Source organism: Oryzias latipes, chromosome 22 (assembly GCF_002234675.1).
Source record: "Oryzias latipes chromosome 22, ASM223467v1".
Taxonomy (NCBI): Eukaryota; Metazoa; Chordata; class Actinopteri; order Beloniformes; family Adrianichthyidae; genus Oryzias; species Oryzias latipes.
In genome coordinates this window covers 28,733,386-28,760,806 of record NC_019880.2, presented here as the reverse complement: position 1 = coordinate 28,760,806, position 27,421 = coordinate 28,733,386, and the positions used below count along the sequence as shown (strand labels likewise).

General features: G+C 41.7%; 2 long non-coding RNA genes across 3 annotated transcripts; both read left to right on the top strand.

Moving 5' to 3' along the window:
- The first annotated feature begins 14,063 nt into the window (after nucleotides 1–14,063).
- LOC105357949 lies at nucleotides 14,064–23,829 on the top strand. Of its 2 annotated transcripts, XR_002872670.1 has the most exons (3): nucleotides 14,064–14,177; nucleotides 22,734–22,820; nucleotides 23,605–23,829. It is a non-coding gene; the product is annotated as an uncharacterized LOC105357949 (long non-coding RNA). The 2 variants fall into 2 exon arrangements; XR_911738.3 differs by lacking the exon at nucleotides 14,064–14,177 and having other exon boundaries at nucleotides 22,644–22,820.
- On the top strand, nucleotides 21,547–21,874 carry LOC110013884. Its single transcript, XR_002289026.1, has 2 exons — nucleotides 21,547–21,626; nucleotides 21,734–21,874. It is a non-coding gene; the product is annotated as an uncharacterized LOC110013884 (long non-coding RNA).
- Nucleotides 23,830–27,421: the final 3,592 nt, after the last annotated feature.

The following is a 27,421-nucleotide window of genomic DNA, read 5'->3' as shown; positions in this document are numbered from 1 at the left end:
TGTTTTATCATGTCGGTTTCAGCCTCCTCCTTCGTAACACAGCATGGCGTCCAGACTCCTCCTCTGGACGCTCTGATTGGCTGGCAGGGAACCTGCCTACTTCTGTCAGTCCATGTTAGGAGTCAGCATTTGGTCCTGGCTTCCTGCTTCAAACGTCCAGGGGGGTTATTTCACAGACGGACCTCTGTCCGACCACCAACTGTGTCCCCATGGGGGTCCAGCACAGTCGCCCGGATCCTTCTCCACAGGCAGTCAGTCCCAACTCTTTGTCCCTCTCATGAGAGTTGGCACCTTCAGGGCTTCCCATGATTAGAATTGAATCCTGGAGATAATTTAATTCTGGTCCATGTCAGATCTACAGTTAAGGCTTCCAGATGGTCTTAGAAGATCAAAGACTGTTTTTTCCTGAAGGGGGTTGGAGGTTGGAGCTGCATTCCTGAAACCTCTCATATATGCAACTTAAGGAAGCTTCTTCAAGGTTCAAAGGATGTAAAAGCACACACTTCAGCAAATGACTTATCTTCAATGTAATAAAATTTAAGACTGACAACCCTAATGAAATTACCAAAAAATATAAATTCCTTCAGTACCAAGGACCAATAACAGTTGAGAAGAGAAATTCCATCACAGCGTATGTTCCCTATAAAAGCAGCTATATCTCATACTTCAGTGATAACAGTTTTATTCTGATTAAAAAAAGGACAATGTTGTACCTGGTGGCATTAAGAAAAGCATTTTTATGGTAACATATATAATTAAGATTACTCATTATTTTACTACCCCCCCCCTCCAAAAAATACAAAAACACACACACAAGCATACAGACCATATCAACTTGTGGTTAGTCTCCACATGCCACAGCGAAAGGGGTCTTCTGACTGAATAAGTTCTCCGCACAACACAGCCCAGTCAGTCTGGAAAGAATTCCTAGCGAGTCCACACGATGCATTGATGCTGCAAGTCTTCTCCACTGCACATTGATACCCATTGACCTCAGCCTTCCTTTCACCATCCGATGCTGCCTGCTGTTGGAATTTCAGTTTTTATGACCTGGATGGAATCATCCAGCTCTTCATCTGTAAGATCACTATAAGTCTGGTTGACAGACGGGCCAAATTCGGTCATTCGTCGATGGACAGTTCTGGTTGAAATCCCCTGTAATTTTGCTATGCTTTTCACGGGAAGATTTAATGCAATAAGTTCAACCAGTCTCTCCTTTTCCACCACATACATGGGGCGCCCCCTTGCTCCGCTTACAGTTTCAACTGTGGTCAGTGCCACATTATTACAATCAATTTGGTCCAACACCAGTCAGAGGAACTCTTGTAAAGGTTGGGCAATCTCTGGCTGGATATTTACATGTCTGTACAGTGCTTCCCAGAGGTACAGTTCTTGCCTACAAGTGAACAGCAGAAGGTCCAAGTCAAGGGGTTGTGACAGTCCAGACTCTGATTTACTGATCAGTCTTAAAATCATTTCTTGTCTGAGAATGTTCTATTGACAAAAAACAAAATGAAAATCAACACTGGACAAAAGAATGGGAAAAAATATTGATATAAATTCATGATAACTAAAAATTCATTGCAAAGCTGGCATACTAATAGTAAATGAAACCACAGTAACCAATATAAACAAAAACTTCTTACTGAAGTTGGTTTAAAGACTTACTTGCTCTGCCATCTCACAAGATCAGTTGTTCAGTTATTAAGGGATTTCAGCTGAATAAAAGAAAAACTTAAGAAGTTAGAATATGTCCAGAGTTGAGAAAAGATTAATTTTATACTACATGGGTGACATTGTCAGGTTGGGGGGGCTGTGGTAGCGTGAAGGACCCAAAATGCAGAGACGGGAGCACACAGTGCCAAGGCAAGGGATTTAATTAACAAAAGGGGCTTTAGAGCAGGGTAACTAAACTAAAACTAAACTTACTGTGGTATGGCATGAAAACATGGCATGAAGGGAGTGAGGGACGTTAAAGACCATAATGACGTTAAGGACATTACATGAGAGACATTAAGGACGTTACAGACATTACATGAGACATTAATGGATCAGCACAAGAGGAAGGCAGAGACAAGACTTAAATACAAACAGGAATGACAAGACACAGGTGAACATGATCAGGGCAGATTAGAACAGAGGGAGTAAAACTCAAGAACATGACAAAACAGGAAACCTTTCGAAATAAAACAGGAAACAGAACTCAACCATGACAGAACAAGACAGAAAGCAAAAACCAATACAAAGAAACCAAAACCATGACAGACATGCTGCTACATTGTTAGCATTTCTTAACAACATGCTAATACACACTTCCTGTACTTTGAGTTGCGTAGCAGCTCTGTCTCTGGCTAACTGAAGTGTACATGCATATTTAAAAAAGTGATTTTTACTTGAGAAAAGCTTACAGCACAAAAAAACCCACTGCACTTTCTTACCTTGATCTTTATGTGCATTCGTTCACGTTTTCATCCACCGTTTTCTCTTTCAGAGCCTCTGAGAAATAAAGGTCCCGCCCCACTGCCTTGCCAGTTTGGAGAACTTAAGAGTGTTACTGCTTAATTTAAGATTTTAAAGGGAATTCGGGTATATATTTTTTCAAACACTCCTGAACACCGCCCCCCAAGTGACAGAAACTTAACACTGGCAGGCTTAACACTGAGCGTAAATCCTGATGGGGGCGCAAATGAGAATTGGCAGGATCAATTCGCCGGATCCCCGCTCTGTTAGGATTGGAGCCATGTAGTTTAAAAATGCGGGGTCGATCGGTTAGATTGTGTCTGCGCGGTTGTAAGGTTCACTCACTCAGTTCCTGAATACGCCCTCTCAGTTGTCTTGACGCCCTTTCACTTTATGGCAGAGATGAAACGCCATACTGCAGGCCCCAAATTTAGTTTGGGTGACTGTAGACATTCTGACAGATAATGAACTTAATGAAAAACACGAGTATATGTTACAAGAAGGTCAGCAAACCTCTCATCTATTTGCGCTAGCAAACCCCTTGCGTCAACACAATGGTCACCACCTCCCTCTTTGTATCTACAAGGCCATGTTGCTTCTTTAAGCCTTGGCAGTTCTCTAGGGGGCCCTTGATACATATGCTGAATTAGCCATCATTGATGAACATGGGATCCTGACCCAATAACATATAGTTTCTGTAATGAGTAAAAGAAACAGGATGCTTCACCTATGGACTTAACGCAATCTACTAAAACTAAATCTAAACAATGAGCATTACAATGCACATAAAAAGCTAAAGCCGCTTCAATCTTATTGCAAGCTTGCTAAATATCTTACTAGCATCTTACTCATTAATAAAGCCTATTAATGTGTTAAGTTAGTTAATAAAACTTATGAATGCCAATAAATGTCCTACTAGAACCCCAAACAATAATAATACTTCTCTAAATTTGTTAACAAAGGTTGTTAATAAATCTCAATAAGCTATAATGCCAATAAATGTATCATTAGCATCTTAAAAACAATAATAATGCTTGTAAATGTGTTAAGTAATTTAATTAACCTTAGTACTATATTGTACTAATAAATGTCTTACTAACACCCTAAAAATACTAGTATTATACTTGATAATGCGTTAACAAAGCTTGTTAAGGAATTTTAATATAATGTTTTACCGAGACTTGTAAAAGGAGACAATTACAGAGCTAATACTGTTTCTGTCATAGTGTCTTGCTCCTTTAGAGTCTCTGATTGTCACTAAGGTGTTTTGAGTACCTGTCTGATTAAGTATACAGTGAACCCTTGTTTTTCGCGGGGGTTACGTTACAAAAAGAACCCGTAATAGGCAAAATCCGTGAAGTAGAAACCTCTATTTTTTTAACAAGTATTATACAATTAAATACTCTATTATACATTGAAAAGAAAGAACAAACCATTTTACAGGCTCAAGCATTTGTTTCACATATAAAAGTACTTTAGAAACATTTTTTTCAACAAATAACTTCTGTACTGTACTGTCAAATAATAATTTGAATCATTGATGTGAACAGAAGGCTTCAAATCGCGGAGATTAGCCCCGCCCACTGCGACCCGAGTAATTGAATTATACGGGAGAAAATTTAAAATGATTATAAAAAAAATACAAAGTACAGTGGGACAAATAGTGACTGAGGTGTATTTCACTGCTCTTCAGACTGAGCCGCTGCATCCTGACTCCGCTCTGCATCGTTTTTTTCTTTTGAAGCCCGCGGTGCAGGTGTGTTTGTTCAGGAGAAGAACATAGTGATAGGCAGTTGTTGTCGCTCTTTTTTCTATGGGTTTTAGAGAAACTCGAAATTGCAAGATGATTTGCATGTACGTAATGTAAATTTTTTAAGCTGATTTACGTACATGTACATAAACTGCAACGTTATTGACGCACAGGTAGAGAAGAAGCGGAGTGACTTTTTAGCCAATCAGAATGCAGAACACAGTGCATGATGCAAATCCGTGAAGTAGCGAAACCGTGAAAAGTAAACCGTGTTATAGCGAGGGATCACTGTACATGCTAAATATTTACTGGGTTTGTTGCTGTACTATAAACGCTGTTTGTGAGAAAACAATGACCTAGAAGCTTCCTTTGTTAAGGGCAGAGTTCAAAGCTGCTCTAACTGCTTGTGCTTTAATCAAATTATTTTTTGTAGAGTTAGATCTATGTGCCATCTCTGCTACCTTTAAGTCTTTTTCCAGCTGATTTTGTTTCATCAAAATTTTTTTTCCCCATTTGCTCTATATGAAATGGTGGATACACGGATATAAGCCTTTGCCGCCTTCCATTAAAATTCAGGATTTGTGTCGCTATTATCATTTTAATCAAAATTTAATTTTAACTCTTCCTCCAGCCTTTTCTTATAATCTTTCATTCATTTTTTATTCCGTTTGATCCCTTTTGGCGTCACAGGGCACGGAACCTATCCCGGCTACTTTTTATTTTTTTAACTTGTCCTGTCCAACAGCTGGGCAGACAGATGAGAGCTAAAGGCCTCTTGTGTTGGACATATTTTAATTTTACAACAGGGGTTATTAATCTTCTGACAAACAAGAGGTATGTCTGAATAAACCCCTTTTGTAATCGAGGCCAAACTTTATTCATTTTAATTGTTTTTGAAATTCTTTTGTGCTGGACCGGACGGAAAAGGAAAGAAGAGAGAGGGATGTTAGAGAGGGGGGGATAGGAGGGTGATCATAGGCGGGGGGAGGGGGGTAAAACCATAAAGCAGCATAAAGCAACAAGTTACTGGGTGTTTATCATTACGGTAAGGTTCAGATAGAATAAAAATCTCAAAGGGGCGGGGCCTGTCCACACACACACACACTCAAATGTTATAAGCACACCTGTTAGCTGCAAAAATGTCCACATGTCAACATGTACACAATACAGATATTGTTCACACATGCATATTTATGCCTTTAAGCCAACTAGTGTGAAATATTTCATTCAATCACACAAACTATTAGTGCAAAGGTGAGCTAACACCTGTGCTCAGTTGAGTGTTTATGTTCTTCTAAAATGGATGATGGAATGTGAAAAGAAGGAGGGGGAGCAACCAGCCACCCCCACACCCAGACCCCCGCCGCAGCCAGAAGCCCCCAACGCCACGCGGCAGCACCGCCCCCGGGTGGCCATGCCAGCCGCCCAGGCCAGGGCCCCCACGAGGCCCCCACAGCCAGAGAGCAGGGAGGCATGGGGGGAAAGAGAGTGCCGCCCCAGCCCAACCAGGAGAGCAGCCCCCCCGCAGTGCCAGGAGGGCCCAACGCCGGGCCCCACCGAGAAGGGTGCCAACAGCCCCAGACGAGCACCCCATCACCACCCAGGGGGTCCAGGCATCCCCCCGCCCCAACCCCAGGTACGAGCCAGGACCCCCCAAGGGAGACCAGCTCCTGCGCTCCAGGCAGCCACCCACCAGGCCCACAGATGGTCCAGAAAGGTGCAAGACAGGGGCCAGCCGCCCCCGCCCAGGAGGGAGGCTGGCCCCAGAGAGAAGGGGGCCCACAAGGGTTGTTGTAGACATGGCCCGACCAGGCTCGGCTACAGATGGAAATTGGCGAGGCCCAGCACTCGGCGGCAAGAACCAGAACCCACCCCGCAGGGACAAAGACACCCAAGTGTGATATGATCCCCGGCTTCTGGGCTTGCCAGAAAGCTCAGGGATCCCTTTCCCTGCACGGGGAGAGCACCGCCGGGCCCAGGAAACCGGCACCCAGGGGACACGGCTGCAGTTGCCAAGGGCCCCGCACACCCCACCAGGGATGGGGTACGGGACAGATGGTCCAAGGTCCCACCTTCCTTGTGAAATGACTCTGTGCGTGTGTGTAAGTGAGGGTGTGTGTATGCATGTGTGTGTGTTTATGTTGGAATGTATATTTTGAGGGGGGAAGGGTGTGTGTACAAAGGGGGTGCAGTTAAAATTGGCGGGTGGGGCACTGAGGGGACATCTCCTGATTACTCACAGTGATGTCCCATCACCCTCCCGACCAAGGGGCCCTAAATGTCTAAGGTGCAGTTAAAATTGGCAGGTAGGGTGCTAAAAGGACATCTGCTGCTTGCTGGCAGTGATGTCCAAGCACCCCTCCTACCAAGGGCCCTACATGTCTAAGGTGCAAATAAAACCGAGAGAGGGGGGGTCCACTCCATACGGCAACCATGGGAGGGGGATGGTTGCCTATCCCAGCTACTTATGCGCAAAGGCAGGGGACACCCTGAGCAGGTCGCCAGTCTGTTGCAGGGTAGAATGTCCACAATCACACATCCATTAACTCTGGCACTCACACCTATGGACAATTTAAAGTAGCCAATTAACCTATGAAGCATGTTTTTGGACGGTGGGAGGAAGCCGGAGATCCCGGAGAGAACCCACGCATGCATGGGGAGAACATGCAAACTCCACAAAGAAAAGTCCCCATTGATGTTGTGTTTTTCATGTCCCCCAGCCTTCTTGCTGTGAGGCAAGAGCGCTAACCACTGTGCTACCGTGCAGCCTTATAATCTTTATCAATAAAATATATGATGGAAAAGCCACCTATGATGGAAAAGCGGGCAACAGTTTAGCTTAGGCGTTATAGCAGGTCGTCCAACAACCGAAGGGGTTGGCAGCTCACCGCCCCTCCCAGGGGATGGGTCAAAATGCGGAAAAGAATTTCCCCATTGTGGGATAAATAAAGTATCAATTATTATTTTATTATTATTTTTATTGATGCCGGTGTGGTTTCTTTTATGTTCAAGTCTAAATAGACTGGGGCGTGGTTGCTTAAGTTAATAGAACCTATATCACATGTATTTACTTGTACCAAAGACTTTTATATTTACATTTATATTCTGCAAATTCTGATCTAATTTTAGTCCAAAAAGAAGAGAGTGGTGGAATTTGGTGCATATATGTTCATCATGTTCAACTGTACACCCTGAATGGATCCATGTAGCAAGATATATCTGCCCTCTGGGCCTTCCTTACAGGTCCCCATTACAAAGGGAACAGATTTATGTATCAGAACAGCGACTCCCCTGCTGTTGGAGGAAAAGGAGGAGGAGTGTGCTCGGCCTATCCAATCCCTCTTCAGCTTCATATGTTCCTTGTCCACCAAATTTCTTGTTTCCTGCAGGAAAGCTATCTGTACTTTTTCTTTTTTGAAGGAGCTCAAGATCTTTTTCCGCTTAATAGGATGATGAATACCTTTTACGAGCAGAATTTAATAGAATTTACTCCTGACATTTTTTTGTGTATGCCTTAGGTCTGGCCCTGTTCATTTAAGTTGTAAAAACACATTTACGTGTTAGATTTGTGATGAGGTAAAAAGCAAAGAAAAATTGGGACAATAAACCCCATTATTATTTGTACGGACATCGGTTTTTGCAGCTTTATTATACAGTGGGGGACAAAATTGTTGGTACCCCTCAGTTATAGAAAGAAACAAATTAATTAATTAATTTGTTTCTTTTAAAGTACATTAAAGTTCTACTTTAAAATAGTAATAATATAAAAAATCCTTTTGCTTTTTTTCTTTGAATTTCCTCACTGCATATTAGTCTTTTCCTCCAATCTCATGCCTGCATTCTGAAAGAGGAGAAAGTGTAAACTTGTACTTAGTCAAACTCTTCAAACTTGCAAATGATGTACAGAAAAAAAAGTTCAGAATAGCAGCTTTTGTGCAACTGTGCACAATATAGAGATGTTTAAGAGGACTATTGTAAAGTTCTTTGTGTTATTCCTTAAACTAAGATTGTTTATTATGTTTATTAAAGAAAAGTTATAATGCATAGTTATTTTATAATAGAAGACTAATAAAAGGCAAATAAATTATACGAAATTATACAAATCAATCATACAAAATCAAAATCTTTACAAATTCTGCAAGTATTTTGTCATATTATTTTTTACTGTTGTAAATGCAAAGAAAGCGAGCAACAAATTAAAAGAAAAGCATAAGAAAATGTGTACTGAATTATTTATTTCTTATTAAAGATTTGAGGAAAAAGTGTAAAAATAACAACCAGATGAATTTTTCTGTATTTTCAAATTTCTTTGGAGAATCATATGTTGAGGATAAAAAAACATAGGAATATCTGAAAACATGTAATTTTTGCTACCTGTACAGAAAACTAAGAATGTACCAGGATGGTAAAATGTCATAAGTTGGCATACTGGTGGACGGCTGTGGGGCTGAAGTGGTGGAAAGATTGGTGGCTGAGGTGGTGGAAGGATGAATAGCTGAAACGGTTGATGGTTGGACAGCTGAAGCACAGAAGGGCTGCTGGTTTTTCCAACCTTAATGGATGAAATAATGAAATGATTAGTGTGGTTGTTTTGGTGAGACATGACCAGTTCTGCTGACGGTTCACAAATGACAGTTTCTAATCAAACTACAGTTCATGCATCTGCGTGAAAATGTTGTGTCATCAAGCTTCCATGAATAATGAGTTACAACAACAGACTGAGGTGAATGTAAAATTATTATTAACAGTACCTGATACAAGGCCTTCATCCAGGCAAAGCACGTTTGTGCTTAATCATGGAACTTGGGGCCACTTGGGGGGCACAACGTGTGTGGTAAAAGGCCATTTTTTTGGCAGGTTTGGCAGCAATTTTTATATCGTCATCGTCAAAATTTAGATCATCATAGAACACTGTAAAATGATCAACAATTGGTTTATGACTCTGAGTCACAGATGGTAAATACATACCAATACAGACACTGTATCACATGTGAGGCTTTCTCTTTCGGCCTGAAATCTTTGTAGCGCGCCTTACACTTGGATGTTTTGGCGGCCACAGCAATCACCGCTTTGCAGTTGACGGAAGAAGCTGTCGAGCCTCGTGGCACGTTCAGCTGAAAATAAGAAAAGCTGATTTTTTTTGTCTCCAGTTCCCTATTCTGATAAGATTTGGGGAAAATATTGCCACAATATTAAATGTCAATGGTCTAAATGTTTTGTGAAAATGTGCAGGTTATTAGTTCTGAATTTTAAAAAGAAAAGTTATAAAAAAGGTCATGAAGACTTGGTTTTGAGCTGAGGATGTCTTGCCTCTTATCTAAGATGATTTCTAGAAGAAAGCAGTTTGACTGTATCAGAGAAATAGTCTGAGCAAGTGTGATGTCACCCATTTACTTCCGGATCCATCAAAACAAAGTCAATTCCGTCATTGTTTTTCTGTGATACAGACATCACCACGTTGGAGCCAGTTGACAGTGATTGATCTGAGTCAATGTTTCTATGGCAACTACTGTCGCCCAATCAGGAGTAAGCCTGTTGGAAGTCCACACTGCTTCCACTGAAAATGGGCTTCGTGGAATTTGTCTAACGAACATTCAAGGTGGCACATGCTATTACTGAGGCATCTGTTGGTCAGTCTATAACTTCAATAACTTGTGATAAAGAAAAATTTTGTACAACGAATTACTGGAATTAGAAAAAACATGTTTAAAAGGGCATAACAGCAAGAATGGTTAATCTGACCCATAGAATGACTGAGTAACAGCTGTTTGTTTCTCTGTAGAAGTCTATAGGATTTTGGCTCCTTGGAGCCAGTGGGTACTTCCTGTTTGGAACATGACGGGGTGGAGTTACTGAGTCCTGGTCTCTGATACAGTCAATGTTTTCAGGAGACTGTTATAAAATATTTACAAAACCAAGTCCAGATGATCGTTTTTACAACGTTTTTTAAGTAAATTTGAAGAAAACCCCTAAATAGTCAATCATAACACTTTAATATATCAGTAAATTACTGTTCCTTTTTTTGCCGGGAAACCGGCCGCGAGCACTGCCATTAGCTAAAAACACGACGTGACCCCGATTCACACAAACCTCCCTTCCTCTGCTCCACCACAACAGATATATAGTCGAAACAAATAATTAATACATTTTTCTATGATAGTAACCTGCAGTCGTGTTACGTTCAGTCTCGATGGAGGCCATATTTCAGCACCGCTCTCCAGTCACAGTATTTACAATAACAACAACTGCATTCATCTGAAAGTATTTTCATTACTGTTTTGCATGTTTACATTTCTTACCTTTGAGATTTCTGTAGCGCGAGCAGAGATGCACACAGTGCGACAACTGGATTACCTTTATTGACGCCCAACACGTATCGACCGGTGCGCGGATACATGAGGGTGCAGGTGGAGGTGGCTTTGTGTGCATGCCGCGCACGCTTGCATATTTCCACTTTAAGCTTCACATTGCTGGTTTGGCGTATTAACCCAACATTTCTATCAGTTGTGGCTAAATTGTGAGCATTGAATAACACAGCTTGATGTGTTTCTGTCAAGAAATATTCCATGTTGGGTCTAGATAAGCATTGTTCATCGCATCAAATAATTACATATTTACTGCATTATACTATATTCATATATTTATTACTTTTATTATCTAAATTATCCTAAGATTTATGAAAATATGAAAATCACTGACTGAAAAATAGGGTTTGCTTTATCATTTTATTCTGCATAATGGTATGTTTGGGTCAAAATTGAGCTCTTTGTCTAACGAACATTGGGTTTGGAGGAAGGAAATTGCTACCTCTGACCCCAAGAACAGCTTCCCCACTGTCAAGCATGGAGGTGGAAGCATTATGCTTTGGGGGCTGTTTTTTTCTGCACAGAGCTACATCACCACGTTGATAGAGCCATGAATGGAAATCCTGAGTGAGAACTTCTTACCCTCCTCAGGCCAGGACCCTTCAAATCAGTCATGGATGGGTCTTCCAACAGGTTAGTGACCTAGAACCTACAGCCAAGGCAACCGAGGAATGGCTGAAGAACAATCATATCAAGGTCATGGAGAGGCCCAGTCAATGTCAATCCTATGGAGAGAGCTGAAGCTCAGAGTCGCCAAGCAACAGCCACCAAATATTCATGATGTAGAAGGGTTAAAATAAGGGCAAATAAATTGATATAAATTCTTTCAAGTGGATTTCTTTCAAGGTTTGCAATTTTGCAGAACAAGCCAGGGACAAAGACTTTTTTACCTCCACATAAAGGGAAAAGCCTTGAAACTTCATGTGAGTTCTTGGCAACTGTCATATCCCAAATCCTGCTCATACTGGACCCACCATGCACATCTCCAATCTTTTGGATATGAGTAATTAACTTGCCAATAACAAAGACTTATTAAAGGTCACTGAGGTGAACTTTGTAGACAAGTGCGCAAACTGTATAGTGTAAGGTTGATCGGCACAAATCGAAGACCATGAAAGTCATCTTGGACTTAAGAAGGCACAGAGGAGGGTTCACAGCTTCCCTTTCCTGGGCCTCCCAATCACCATCTCTAACATTCCGTACATCATCAACAAGGCACATCAGGTCACGTCTGAAGCTGCTGGCAACCTGCCGCTCAGCCAGTCCAACTGCATCATGGTCTGGTTCTCTGATCAAATTGAAGAAGAGCAAAAGAAGCTTCAGTGCTGAAGATACCAGAGCAGATCATCGGCTACCCCATTGCCTACCTGTCATCCTGTCTGAATAAAGTAACGTGTCAAGGACTGCACCTGCTGCACTGCAGCTAATACTAATAAATACACATATCACTCCACACTTCTAATATTCTTAATTTTATCATGTCATTTACACCTAATTTAACTCATTGTCATTTTGTTACATTTTACTTCAGTCTTGCTACAATTAAAATGTAGTCTGTACACTGACAAAGGATTTGGATATGCATAGCACATTTATTATATGAGTTTAATATGTTAGTGTTTCATTTGAAGATGTTGGACACACAAATCAAAGGCCAAACATTTGAGTAAGGCGAGAAGTGCCCTCAGGACAGCTGTGAGCACTGAAATGCTTAGCTAGTTTTGTAGAAACTTGAACGGAGGTAAAAAAATGTAATTGTTGAAATTTAGGTTGAAAAAACCTTCATTGGTGCGATGCGGAAAAATTGTCTCATTTTAATTACAAGTAATTTATTGGTACAAAGTTGAACTGAGGTTTTCCTTCATATAAGCCCTTTAGGGGTGGAGCTGGGGCTTGAACTGCAGAAAGTCTCCTCCTCAGCAGACAATTAGTTCCTCACGTCCCACTCCCTCTCTCCATCAATGCCTCTGGGCTGCCTAAGAATGAAATGAAGAGGAAAATAAATGCCACAAGCCCTGGACATTAATGCACACTGTAAACCCGGATAGTCCAATGAGCTCAAAAGTTTTATTATCACTGAACTCAAAAGTAACAAACAAGTTGAGTCAGCTTAAAACCTAAAAGCCGATTCAACTTTTGCCACATTTATATCTTTATTGGACTAAAACATTTTGAGTAAATGAAACCTTGGAGTCAAAACTTATGAGTAATGAGACGTGATGACGTCATAACGTACGCCCATGAACGTGAACTCAGCCACAGAAGTCTTCAAGATGGCGGAGGTCTGATGCGAGTGGCATCTGGAACAAGTTGATAACTCACATATGTCTAGGTAAGTCGTATTATTTTATTTTTTTACTTTATTTTATGACTTTCGCCTCTGTATTATATTTTTCGTTGCTTCTTTGTTGGAATTGCCTTTTTTTTCTACTACTTTTTACCACAGGCTCTGTAATTTGGTAATCGTTATGTTTTTGTGTAACTTGTATTTCACATAGTAACCTAATAAATGCAAATGTGGGCTAAGCCAGCTGCCTTACGCTAACGAGTTCTTGTATCTTCTTTTAGTGAACCGGCGATGCGTTTGAAAAATAAGAGCGGAGGTAAGTTTTGATTGTAATTAACATGGCTGCAATATTTAAGACACGAGCAGCTCCCAGTCCAATGAATCCTTCGGCTATGGACAACATTTGACCTTATTGACAAATTAAATTAATTATAAATAAGTAAAAAATGTTCAAGCTACCTTAATGCTATGTAGCAGTTATAACTTTGTCCTGAATTGGGCTCGAGTTAAAGTACTACATGTATCATAAAGTTTGCTTGATACTCAAAAACTGTATTTTGGCCCATGGTTTGGTTGTGATTTGTGTTTCACAATGTCAAATATTTTAATATAACTGTTTTGTCTCTTCCTAAAACAAATCTTTTGAAATATTCTAGCTAATGCACAAATATTAAAAAACCATTAATATGCATCCTAAATTACATATTGTGGACAGAGTATTGAGGCTATTGTAAAATGCAGCGGTTTTTCCAAGCTACCAGTAGCTTGAAAAAGCTATAAAAATGTGTTTAACATTTTTTTTTTTTTTTTTGTAAATGTGAGCTGAGTTTCATCGCATCACAAATGTCAACCTGCGAAATCAGTTTTATTTTGACCTGGACAGACAGACGCAGAGGATGCTGATCTTGTTGAGACAGAAGGCAGCACGAACCGGAAGGCTCTATGCGACATTCTGCACCTCTATGATGAACAGTTGAGGTGTAACTACATGGCATGATCAACATTATGCATTAGTATAGCTAAAAGAAGGGGCTGACTTGGATCGGTTCATATTAATTACTGAGCGTTTCTAATTCAGTGAATGACTGTAAATGTTTACTTCACTGAAGAAAAAAACATCAACGTTGATCCCAATGCATTTGTAAAAAATATAAATGTAATGTCATCTTATGTTTGGTGTATTTTTTTGAAATAACTGTACAATTTTAAGATAATTAAAGACTAGATGAACTGAACTGAGCCAGACCAAAGGGTGCAGTCATTTGAAATATGTTTTCCATATTAATTTGCCTATGTCTCTGTGCAGCAAGAGCAGGTGGGTATTCCAGGAAGCATGTTTAAACTAGCCTGACTTTAAGCCTGAACTCTGGCTGAAATCCGCTTGAACTTGCTTACTCGGGGTATGTCGGTTCCAAAAGACCGGATATGAGTTGACGTAATTACGCTCCACTTGGTAACCCTGGGTTAATGCTCGTGCACAGCAGGTACATAAAGACATTCTCAATAGATCGCCGATTTCTGGAGTCACCATTGAAACGCGTGGTGAAAAAAAAGAAAGCGTATACTTCAGTGAGACGGAGTCTGAGGTTTTAAAGACGGCGTAAGAAGATTATACAACCATCAAAAAAGTAATACGGCTGCATCATCAAAAGAAAGAGTTTCTGCTTGTAGTAGAACAGGGGTCGGGAACATATGGCTCGCGAGCCATATATGGCTCTTTTGATGGTCACATGTGGCTCGCAGACAAATCTTTAATTATACTTTTTTTTTTTTCATTAGACCAGTCCTCGGCGCGATGCGATGCCAGAGGCGCGCAGTAGTAGCGGTGCTTAGAGAGAGAAATCTGCGCCAGCACTTTCAGTTTACTATTATCTATTATTTCACAGAGTTTGTGCCAGCTGAAAATCTGTGAATTGCCGTGGCTAAAACTGCGCGCTCCCGTCTCTGAGGAAGAGCGCGCAGTTGCGGAGACTGGATGTGTGAGGAAGAAAGCAGAGGGTGGGGGTGAGGGGTTGTGGGGACCGGCAGCAGGTGAATCGCGCAGGGATTGTAAATTATGAAAAACCCGCTGCCTGTCACTCACCGTGGCTCCCCGTATGCATGTGAGCAGTCTTTGTCACATCTAAAGAACATTCAGACCTACGATCACGTTTAACGTCTCAACGCCTGCTGAAGCAGAAACTCACCACGCATCAACCAGACTAGACAATCAGCAAAAACTACCACGAGAAATACTCATCATTTCCTAGCAACAGCATAACAATGTTATTGGAAAGAATCCACAGACTTATTGTACTTTAAAAATGTTGAAATTACATCAAATGCACACATTCACTTGTATATTTAGTTTTAAACATATTGTCGCGGACTGAGTTTAACTTGGCTGTTAGGCCGCGTTATAAGTTCTGGAGTTCTGGAACGCATCAAGCAGAGATCTGATTGGCTCTCAGTTCTGTCGCTCAGCCTGTTGTTAGGTAATTTGGACCAATGGGGTTCAGCTATGGGCCAAATAAGGGAAATGGGAGGGCTGGATCGGGAGCAGGTGAATATAAAGTTGGGAGAAGCGCTCTCATCTCGCTGGAGAGATTCAGAAGTTGCTGAATTAATTGTACGGCGTTTGTTGTGGTCTACAGTAACCAGTGTTGCCAGATTGGGCGGTTTTCCGCCCAATTGGGCGGTTTTTGTTCTAAATTTGCGGGTAAAAATGGCTTTGGGCGGGTATGCATAATTTGGGCGGTTTTAGGGTCTGTTCGGCGGGTTTTTTCCACTCATGAATACATAATAACGGACTACTTTAGGCTGGGTGGCTGTTGAAGTCTTATGTTCTGAAGATCCTTGAACGCACCAGGTAGAGACGCTTAATGGGTTCTGTCATCTAACCTGTTGTTGGGGGTTTGCCGCCCCGCCCCTCCTCTTAGAAGTTGCGTTCTTTAAAGCTGACACCGCGGTCGCGTGTGGGCGGAGCTACGAGCTAACGTTATGGTCTGATCGCTGCATGTCTGTGTGTATCGATGCATGGTAGACACGGAGAATGTGGAGAGATCAGGTTTAATATTGTGGAGAGTTCTACTTGGTAATCATGTTTCCATGTTTGAGTTCATGAGTGTGACGTATGCGAGTTGTTTGTTATCGCGAGACACACACTAGGAGGCGGTGTTGTACATGTGGCTGAAGTGCATGGTGAATGGCGAGTCTGTGATAATTAAAGCCTGTTCAAACATCGGAGGTCGTCCTGACTCATCAATATTACATGGTGTCAGAAGAAAAGAATTCAGAAAGAAGAGGAAATGGCGCAGTTTCAACCACCACCGAATCTAAGTTTGCAAGGAAACTTGGCAGAAAACTGGAGAAACTGGAGTCAGCGTTTTGAGCTCTTCTGTATCGCCAGCGGCATCGCGGAAAAGTCCGAGAAGGTGCAATGTGCAACTTTTCTTCACGTCGCGGGAGATGAAGCGGTAAAAGTATACAATACTTTTGAATTTGGAGACGACGAGAAAGACAAAATTGAAGTGCTGAAAAAGAAGTTTAAGGACTATTGTGAACCTAGAAAAAACGTAACTTACGTACGGCACATGTTCTTCACAAGAGCGCAGAAACAGGAAGAAACCATTGATGCATATGTCACAGATTTAAGAAACAAAGCCAAGGACTGTGAATTCAAAGATTTACACGATTCCCTGGTATGTGACAGAATTGTGTGTGGCATTACGAATGACCAAGTGAGAGGCAGATTACTCAGAGAGGCAGATCTGACACTTGAAAAGGCCATTAATATTTGCCGTGCCAGTGAAATAACGACCAGCCAGGTGAAAGCTCTCACTGAAGAGGCAGAAGTGAGTAGACTGATGACAAAAGAAAATAAAGGAGCATTCAAACCTGTGAAAGCAGAGTTCAAAGAAATAAACTGCAATAGATGTGGACTCAAGCATGCAGTTAAAAAATGTCCTGCATTTGGACAATCATGCAATTTGTGCAAGAAAAAGAATCATTTTGCTAAAATGTGCAGATCACAAGTTCAAAGGAAGCAGCAAGGAAAGAGAGTGCATACAGTGGAGCAGAGAGAAAGTGAAAATGACATGTTTCTGGGAGCAGTATACACAGAGGAAAAAGTCATTTCTGTAATGGATTCTGGAGATACAAACAATGAGATTTGGACAGAAAACTTCAAGATCAACAAAAAACTGGTGTCATGTAAGCTGGACACAGGAGCAGATTGTAATGTTATGTCTGTGAAAACTCTCACTGCACTTGAAGCTGCAGGTTCATTGAAAGCAAGTCAAACAAAACTAGTTCCCTGTTTTGGTCACAAGGTGGCAGCAATAGGCAAGAAACAACTGATCTGTGAGTACAAAGGAAAAAAGCACAAGATTGAGTTTGAAATCACTCAGGAAGATGTGAGCACTATAATTGGAGGAACTACATGCTTAAAAATAGGCTTACTTCAGAGAGTATATGCAGTTGGAAAAGAACAAGAAATTCTCAAAGACTATAATGATTTGTTTGATGGTCTTGGTTGTTTGCCAGGTCAGCATCACATCCAAATAGACCCACCAGTCGTACACGCACCCAGAAGGATTCCTGTAGCCCTGAGAGACAGAGTGGTCAAAGAACTGCAGAGAATGGAAAACATGGGAGTTATTATAAGACAGACAGAGGCAACAGAGTGGGTTAACAGCATGGTGACTGTAGTTACACCCAAGAAAATTCGGATATGCATGGATCCAAAAGACTTGAACAGAGCAATTAAACGAGAACATTATTAATTGCTCACTGTGGAAGAAGTTGTGTCTCGTATGCCAAACGCCTAATACTTCTCTGTGTTAGACGCTAACCAAGGATTTTGGCAGATCAAGCTGGATGATGAAAGCTCAAGGCTCTGTACATTTAACACACCCATCGGTCGTTACAGGTTTCTACGGCTACCTTTTGGCATCTCATCAGCACCTGAAGTGTTCCAGAGAGCGGTAGCACAAATGATTGAGGATCTGGATGGTGTTGTAAACATCATAGACGATTTGCTAGTATGGGGCGACTCGAAAGAGGAACACGATGACAGACTGAGAAAGCTGCTGGAAAGAGCAAGACAATACAACCTGAAACTGAACAGAAACAAATGTTTCATCGGAACTAATGAAATCAAATATATTGGACACACACTCACAGATAAAGGACTGAAACCAGATGAAGAAAAAGTAAGAGCAGTGATGCAGCTACCCCCACCTCAGGACAAACAAGAACTACAGAGGTTTTTAGGAATGGTCCAGTACTTGGCCAAATTCATACCAAACCTGTCAGACATCAGTGCACCATTGAGACAGCTGCTTGACGGAGACATAGAGTGGCACTGGGAAGAAGCACAGAAAACGAGCTTTGAAAATCTTAAACAGCTCGTCACCAAGGCTCCAACTCTGAAGTTTTATGATGTCAACAAGCCAGTGACACTCTCGGTTGATGCAAGTTCACAAGGCTTGGGAGCAGTTTTACTGCAAGATGGACTACCTGTAGCCTATGGGTCACGAGCACTAACAGATTGTCAGCAAAGATATGCTCAGATAGAAAAAGAGCTGCTAGCAATTGTGTATGGCTGTGAGAAGTTTCACCAGTACGTTTATGGAAAAGACATTCAGGTTGAAAGTGATCACAAGCCACTGGAGAGCATCTTTAAGAAATCTCTGCACCAAGCACCCATGAGATTACAGAGAATGCTCCTGAGATTGCAAAGATATAGCCTAAAAGTGACATACAAACCCGGCAAAGAACTCCATATTGCAGACACACTGAGCAGAGCATTCTTAAGAGAAAAAGAGGAAGATTTGATGGGAAAAGAGCTGGAGGTAAACACGATTACACCTCAACTACCAATGTCAGAGGAAAAGCTGAATAAGTTTAAGAAAGCTACAGCAGAAGATCCAGAACTACAACATCTAAAAGAGAGAGTTCAGAGAGGATGGCCAAAAGAGCGGCATGCTGTTCACAAAGACATTCAGCCATATTGGACATTCAAGGAAGAGATCACATACACAGCTGGACTGATGTTCAAGGGATCAAAGCTCATAGTACCACAAAGGTTGAGACAAGAAATGCTTGAAAAAAATTCACGAATCACACTTGGGAATGGTCAAGTGCAAAGAAAGAGCCAGAGACATTTTATATTGGCCAAACATGTCCAAACACATTGAAGAGACAGTGTCAAAGTGTGCAGTCTGTAACGAGAACAAGAACAGTAATCCAAGAGAACCATTACTATCACACCCAGTACCAGACAGACCATGGGAGAAAGTAGGCACAGACTTATTTCACTACAAAGGAGCAAAGTTTGTGTTATGTGTGGACTACTTTTCTAAATTTCCAGAGATCATGAAACTGAAAGACACTACCAGTCACAGTGTCATAGTGGCTCTGAAATCAATATTTGCCAGGCACGGGATACCTGATGTTGTGATTTCAGATAATGGACCTCAGTATGACAGTGCTGAGTTCAAGGACTTTGCTGAAAGCTGGGAATTCAGGCATGTCACATCTAGTCCCACACATGCCCAGTCCAATGGTCAGTCAAAACGAACAGTACAAACAATCAAAAATTTGCTCAAGAAATCAGAAAATGGAAAAGGAGATCCCTATATTTCACTCCTGGAGTTTCGCAATACACCACTGGAAAGTGTAGGCTTATCCCCGGCGCAGTTGCTAATGGGACGAAGACTCAAAGGAAAGTTACCAACTTCCACTTCTCTACTCACTCCAAAGGGATCAGCTCAAGCACAGAAACACCTAAGAGGAAGACAGGAGAAGCAAAAGCTTTACTTCGACAGACAGACAAGAAATCTTCCAGACTTGCATTCGGGTGAGAATGTAAGGATGCAGAGAGGAACAACATGGCAGCCTGCAGTGGTTCTCCACAAGCATGAGCAACCACGTTCATTTGTGGTTCGTACACCTGATGGAAGACTTTACAGAAGAAACAGGAAACATCTGAGGAGAACGGAGGAGAAAACCTTTCCACCAGCAGAGGGACAGAGTCTGAATGAGGAAAACAACAATGATGAGAGTCAACATACTGAGCAACCCAATGACAATGAACAGACTGTTGATGCTCATGACAATGAGACTCCTGACCAATCTATCTTTTATAGAACCAGATCTGGCAGACAAGTGAGATTACCTGCTAGATACAGAGAGTAAATTTCAGTTACTTAGCATTCTAAGGAAATGTTGTTATGGGTTGGGATGTTATATTTTTTTTGTATAATACAAATGTTTTATTTGTTTCATTACTTGTTAAAAAGGGGGATGTGACGTATGCGAGTTGTTTGTTATCGCGAGACACACACTAGGAGGCGGTGTTGTACATGTGGCTGAAGTGCATGGTGAATGGCGAGTCTGTGATAATTAAAGCCTGTTCAAACATCGGAGGTCGTCCTGACTCATCAATATTACAATGAGATCGTCCCAGAAAGTCTCTGCTTCAACTCCCGCAGTGAAAGCTGCGTCTGAATCTGACGCCCATGTTTCCATCTCTCTGACAGTTTGAAGCCAAAGCCCCTCCCCCGCCCCTCTACCTGCTTTTCCGCTCCACCTATTCACCTGTTCATATCCTCTTTAGCTCAGAGTTGTTTCCCCCCGCGCTCCTCCAGTGTGTCCAACACAGAGAGCGCTAAATACGGTCATCATAGCAGCAGGTTGACACGGTAGTAGTCGGGGCGCTTTGGCGCAAGCGCAGCACAATGATGGAAGAGGTTATACATAGGTTATAGCGGGTTAAGAAAATGAATGGAAGAAGGCCGGTCCGCTGAAGAAATATTCAACACTGTACTCCTTTTATTAGTAGTCTGAGCTATCTTTGATTTTGAGAAATGTTTTATTTTGAAAAATCACCGCATCGGGTACTTAATCAGTCCAGTAGGGGAAAAAATCTACAAAGGCTGTATATTGATCTTATTTTTGCCCCCCCCCCGTTGGGCGGGTTTTTGCGGGGTCTGGCGGTTTTTAGATGACTTTTGGGCTGGAAAACTGTGACTCTGGCAACACTGACAGTAACCAGAATAAAGAACCTTAAGAGAGGTTAAGTCTCCGTGCCTCAGTGTGGGAAAGGGACACTACATTATTGTATGACTCTTTCGAAATTACATTTAAAAATATGTGGCGTTTATGGCTCTCTCGGCAAAAAAGGTTCCCGACCCCTGTAGTAGAAGAACAGACAAAGTAACCTCACGAGTTTCTGATCCTATTTCCATTTTCATGTGACGCATATATAAATATATATATATATATATATATAAAACATATCCACTTTTGCCAACTCAATTACTTGTCACCAATAGAAGTAATTCATTTGAGTTAAATTTATTCAACCTAATTTCTTACGTCTATAAAACTCAATATTTGTTAATACAACTCAAATTTACATATTTATTTAACTAAATGTCATATTTGTCATGATTCGAACGAGAGTTCAAAAATGACCCAGATGCTGGAACCCGGAAAGAGGCTTGACACAACGGTAAGATTTCAGTGGTTTAATCAGAACCAGAAGTTGACAGGACTTCCTTCTAGGAAGAGAGAGCGTGGCCTGGCTGGAGGAACCTTGAACTGGGATCTCCTTGAGGGGGAACAGCGGCGGGAGCGAGGCTGAACCAAGACGAGGCTAGGCGGCTGGCTGGAGGCTACTAGAGACGGCGTAGGCGAAGTATGAACCAAGGCGAGGAGAGACGGCTGGCTGGAGGTTTCTTGAAGCGGCGTGACTGCAGCGTTGGAGAACTGCGACCAGGTGAGGATCCAGAAGGTTTACGTCCTGAGGCAGTGCGAGAAATATCATGAGCTTAAGACAACGAGACTTGAGGCAAAAACGTGAGCTGACCAGACTATGCACCATAGGAGGAACAACGAACTGGCACCGGCTGATGATCCTGGAGGAGTTTATGAAGGCAGGTGTAGATGAGGTAAGTGGATCCAGCTGGTCGCGTCAAACACAGGAAGGAGGGGGGAGGAGGGAGTAACTGACAGGCCATGACAATATTACTCCAATTCAATTAATATTTTTTCAATCCTAATGAATTAAAATTCTTGAACTCTCATATGTCTAAGTTTGAGCCGGCAGATCCTCATTTTTATAACAATAAAAAGAACAAAACAGAACATACTGCGTGCGCTCATTCATTTAAGAATTTTCCTACATTGTTAACAAATTACACAGCCGTAGGGGTGCTATATAAACTCATCATCCTCTCCCTCCCTCTCTCTCATGGTCCTGAGAACTGAGCAAAGTAGGACAAAATAACTCGGTAAAACACAGTTAAAACAGCTAAACAACTAATACATTTGGTCAAAAAGCCACAGTTAAACCCAAATCCGTCCAGACAGGCAAAGGGAATGATATCCCACAATCCCTTGCGGTGCCGATCTAACAGCAACACCAAAGTTACACCTACTTAATTGAATTAATTTGAATGAAAGCAAAATAACTGTCTGAAAACTACGTGTTATTTTTAAACTGACTTAACAAAAAAAAAGATTTTTAATTATCTTAACTGAAACAAATGATTAAGTTAGATCAAAGTAAAAAAGTTTATTTTTCCAACATCTATGTGTGGTCTTATCATCCTCTCACGGTGGAAAAAGTATTATCTGAGCTTCTTCATCCACTAAATCATCTTCAAATGGACACGCCATGCTGCTTCACCTCTCTGAAAACCAACTAACCTTCAACTAAACCTGCTCCAGACCAGGTTATGTTCAGAGCATGAGTTGCCATGGCAACTTGACCTACCCTGAAACATACGTCCATTTCTGGAACCGAAAGCTGAGGTTATCAACTTCCTTAGCCTCAAACTTACCGTGGGAGCTAGCATAACCTGCTTTCTGGAATACCCCCCAGACTGCTGATGTCAAAGGTACTCCTGTCCTGTACTGGCTTCTAATATACAAACGTGAGGAAGACCCACAATTCTTCAAAGTTTGGAATGTAAGTACTTTATGATGGATAATGGTTTATTCACTAAATAGTACCAGTGACAGTGTGCTGGTTAATACTCCAGCTGTGTAGGCAATATAACTTAACCAGAAAGTCGTGCCAAAGAAATGTTATGTGACAAAGCACATAGTCTCCAAAAATATTGCACTCCAGCTCATCTGTGCTCCTGTAAGCAGCTGGGTCGGATGGAATTCCTGGACGTGTCCTGAAAGGTGCTGACCATCTAGCACAAGCTGAGAGTGATGTTGGTGAAACTGATTAGGTGGAGGGAGGGGTGGGGTTTGGGCGAATAAATGTGATCCTGTTTTCAGATTGTCATGTTACAAAAGCTTTTGTTGTTTTGTGCCTTATGGAATCATGAGGACTCTTACAAATAGTCATATTTTGATTTCATTTGATTTCGTATTATCTAAGCTCTGTTCTTCCAGATCCTTTTCAAGCAATAAATCAATCTCTATGTGACTTTAGTTAATGATCACTGTATTTAATTAAGGAAATGTGATTTAAGTGACTTTTATGTTTTGTTTTATTTTCTGTCTTTTTAATCAATGCATTTAATTATTTCTGTAGTGAGTTTGATAAATATGTGTAAATTCTTTATTGCTTTGACTACAATCCTTGAAATCATTAATGTAAATCAACAATAATTTTCTTAATGTGTAATTTCTGACCTTCTCAATGTCATTAAATTTCAGGTTGTACTTTTTGCATAAAGTTTCCTCCCCTCAAACGATCAATTCTTTCTTTAATACTACACTTTTTTTTTCCTTTTCAGATTAAAGAGTCACCAGAGCCAGACATCAGCAGCACCTCTGTTGGCATTCTGACCGTCAGCAACAACAATACAAGTTCAGTGCATTTCTGTCCGCTCAGTACAGCTGTGGTGGAAGATGAGCTTGTGATAGGCGACATTCCCAAAACATTTTTGAGTGCTAATGTTTGTAGGGAAAGGGCAGCCAAAGAAAAGACAGTTTTATGTGGGAAAAGTGTAAAAAAAAAAGGCTGATACACAAGGGAAAAAAAAAAAAAAACGTCGATCATTAACGACATCTGTTGCTTGTCAGATGTAATTAAATGGAGGGAAATAAAATGCCCCATCACAATGCGTAATCACGCACAATGGCTGATCTTGCGCTCTTAGAAGATGTGGCAAATGGAAGAATTCGGAGTGAACGCATCTTTAGACAGCAAGAAGACTTGCTGGCAAACGAGGACGAGTGTCTTATGAGCCGGTTCCGACTTCCTCGAGCCGTCCTGTTGGAGCTTTTGGGGGGGTGTCACCCGGTGCATCTGGCCCATCGTGACCCCTCCGCCTCAGTCACCACTCCACTGAAGGGATTCCCCAATAATTGCCGCCAGTCTCTCGTCAAGAGGGGTCGGCTCCGGTGACCCCCCACCCCCCCACCCCGTGGCAGACACCCTCTGGCGATGCAGCGCTAGATGTTTTTTTGCCTCGACTTTGATGTCTGACCATTTCTTTTTTATTTCGGCCACGGTCCGAGGTTGTGAGGCTACAGCATTTACGGCGTCTGCCACGTGCCTTTTTGGCATTAGTGATGCCCACACTGTGCCCTCCAAACAACATTTTCCTCCTCTTTTCCACCTCGCCAACGATAACTTCTACTTCACATTGAGTGAAGTTCCGTTTTTTTGATTTCCTCTCGGTATTTGCCATGGTTTCGCAATCAATGAATATTCATTTGTGGGCGTTTCACGGACTATTTAGGGGCAACTATGGGCGTGTCATGAAGCCGCAAAAGCTGCGCTGCATTTAGAATCGGTTGTGATTTATTAAGGGAAAGATGCGTAGGATGTGCGTGCGCACGGTTTTATAAATCCAAATATTTCTGTGCGTACGCACGTCCTATGTTTCATCCGTACGCCACTTCTGACGCAAATCCTACGCAAAGTTTTATAAATGAGGCCCCAGGTCCTTACACTGAGTGAGATGTGAAGTATAGATTTCTTTGTGAACAGTTAAGCCAATACTTTTATGGAGTCGCTCAAGCTGGTGAGCTTTGGTTTTTATGTGACGGAGCTCAGGGGTGAACCAGGGAGTAGATTTGGAGAAAGAGACAGGGCGAGTTCTGATAGGAGCAAGATAGTTGAGAGAATCAGAAAGAAGGTTGTTGTAAGAGGAGACGAGGGTTGGTGTGTTAGGAAAGTGCGTTCACATTGATATTTTTGACATTACAAAAAGAGATGAGACGGGTAGGTTTATTGACAGATAAAGGGATGGAGATGTTAAATCACACAAGAAAATGATCAGTTACATGAATTTAATCAGCAGAGCATTTAGTGGGGGTTAATCCAGAGCAGCAAACTAAATCTCAAATATGTCCTTTTGAGTGAGTAGGAGAACTTACGTGCTAGGTGAAGTTAAAGCTGTCCAAACATAAGCTGAAGTCTCTGGTGAGAGGAAGAAGGCTATTGTCAAAGTGAACATTAAAATCACCCATCATTATGACATTGGGTGAGAGGGATGAGAGATGGGAGAGAAGAGTTCCAAGTTCATCCAGAAAGTCAGAGTTTTTCTTGGGAGGGTGATAAACCACAGCCAGAACAGTTTGGGTGGGACCAGGAAGCATGCAGGCAATGCATTCCATGGAGCTGAAGGAGGGAATATCAACGGCAAGACTTTCCACTTCTCGTGATGTAATATCGTGAGACTTCCCCCGCGCCCCTTGGAACGTGGTTTGCAGATGTAAACAAAGGGGGGGGAATCGTTGAGTTGTGAAAAGTTGTTTTTGACACATATGTACTCGGAAGATGTGTCTGCTGAAGAGAGGAAGCTGTTCACTCGGTTCAGTCCCTTTCCCTAATGTTGTCTCTTATTGATTACATCCTCAGATCCTCCTCATTTCAAACAAAATGTATGTTTGTTAACTTTTGAAACATAAGAGGTTAGAAAAAAAACTCCAACAGGAATAATGAGAAATTAGCCCTTGATAATTACCACCTCTCACAAGTGTGAGCTTGAAAAGGACGCATGTCCAACAGGTCCTGCATCTCAGGACACTGGCGCACAACCTTCTCCAAATGCGGCCAGAACTCGTAGACTACATCAGAGCAGAAGAACTGCACGTTCTGTGGAGAAACCCGTTTCTGCAAATATGAGGAATCATGAATATTTCTAAAAGGAACATGTTCAGGAAGCTCGCTCACCTGGAGAGAGCTCTGAGTGGAGCCGCTGCTTCTCTACATCCCTGGGGGGGTGTTCCATGCATGTCCCACTGGGCATGACCAAGGACACGCTGGGGAGACTACGTCTCTCAGCTGGCCTTTGGGTCCCCCAAGAGGAGTTGGAGGAAGTGGCCAGGGAGAGGAAAGTCTGGGCATCTCTGCTTAGACTGCTGCCCCCACGACCCGGTTCTGGATGGATATAAGAAGATGGATGCATGGAACATGTTCAGTCCTTTCAGCAAAACTCCACGACGGCAGACTATGATCCTTCCTCATCTACTTTGCCAGAAGACTTGTTGGAGGACTCTGGTGCTGGCACAAATTTCCTGCTCAACATCTTCCATCTCCAGGATTCTAAAAACAAATGAATGTTGTACATTATTGTATTTTGTATATGACACAAAATACAATAACAATGGGCCTAAAAGAACAAAAAGTTTACATAAGAAAAACATTTAGACGATCTAAAATGTAGGCGGAAAAGAATTTTACACACCCCAGTTGGCTCTCAAATCTACGGAACCCTTGTCCTGACAATAAAGAAGTTCAAATATATCTCGTTCCCACAGGTTAATATCTTGTTCCCACAAATTAATATCTTGTTCCCACGAAACACTATTCCGTTCCCACAAGATGATATTGCGTTCCCACAAGATACTATTGCATTCCCTCGAAATACTATTTCAGCCCCTCGAAATGATTAACTCGTGCGAACGACATAATTAATTCGTTCGAACAGAATAATTATTCACGTCATAAGTCATTCAGACATGGATATACTCTCTGTCCGGCCACAAAACCCGCTTCCAGCGGTAACTCCCATGTCTCTGTGACCCACATTCGTTCAAGAAAGGAAATAGAAAAACAAGAGTGATCCATTTATTATTGTCTCAAAGAATATAAGAAAAATATCATAAGATTTACGATACCTAGGCTTGGTGCTTTGCCGTATGATTCACCGGACGTAGCTCCGGCGCAGAGCTCTTTCCTTGTCATGCCGGCATTCGGGCAGCTGACTGGCAGGTTGACAGACAGCCAGCTGATCTAGTAGTTTAAGGTCGAATAAGAATAATATTATTCAGGTCTTTTATTAACATACTCTTTAGTTTAGCAGTGGCTTTACATTGGAAGGCTAGTAGGTTACATGCTAACTAACTTTATCCTGCTATTCACGTCATAGATTTACAGATACCTTCACATTTCTATCTGTGTGTGTCTCATTACATTGCATTGAAGACACGGAGGGTGTGCGAGATCAGATTTATTTATTTTAAAAAGCACAAAAGCATCGATCAGTTGGCCTGGGCGAAAAATCGATCAAATGAATTAATTCGAATTTTTTGTTACGGGCAATTTAAAAAATAACTAAATCGAGTTTTTATGTGGCGCGTTTTTGGCTCCCCAGAGCT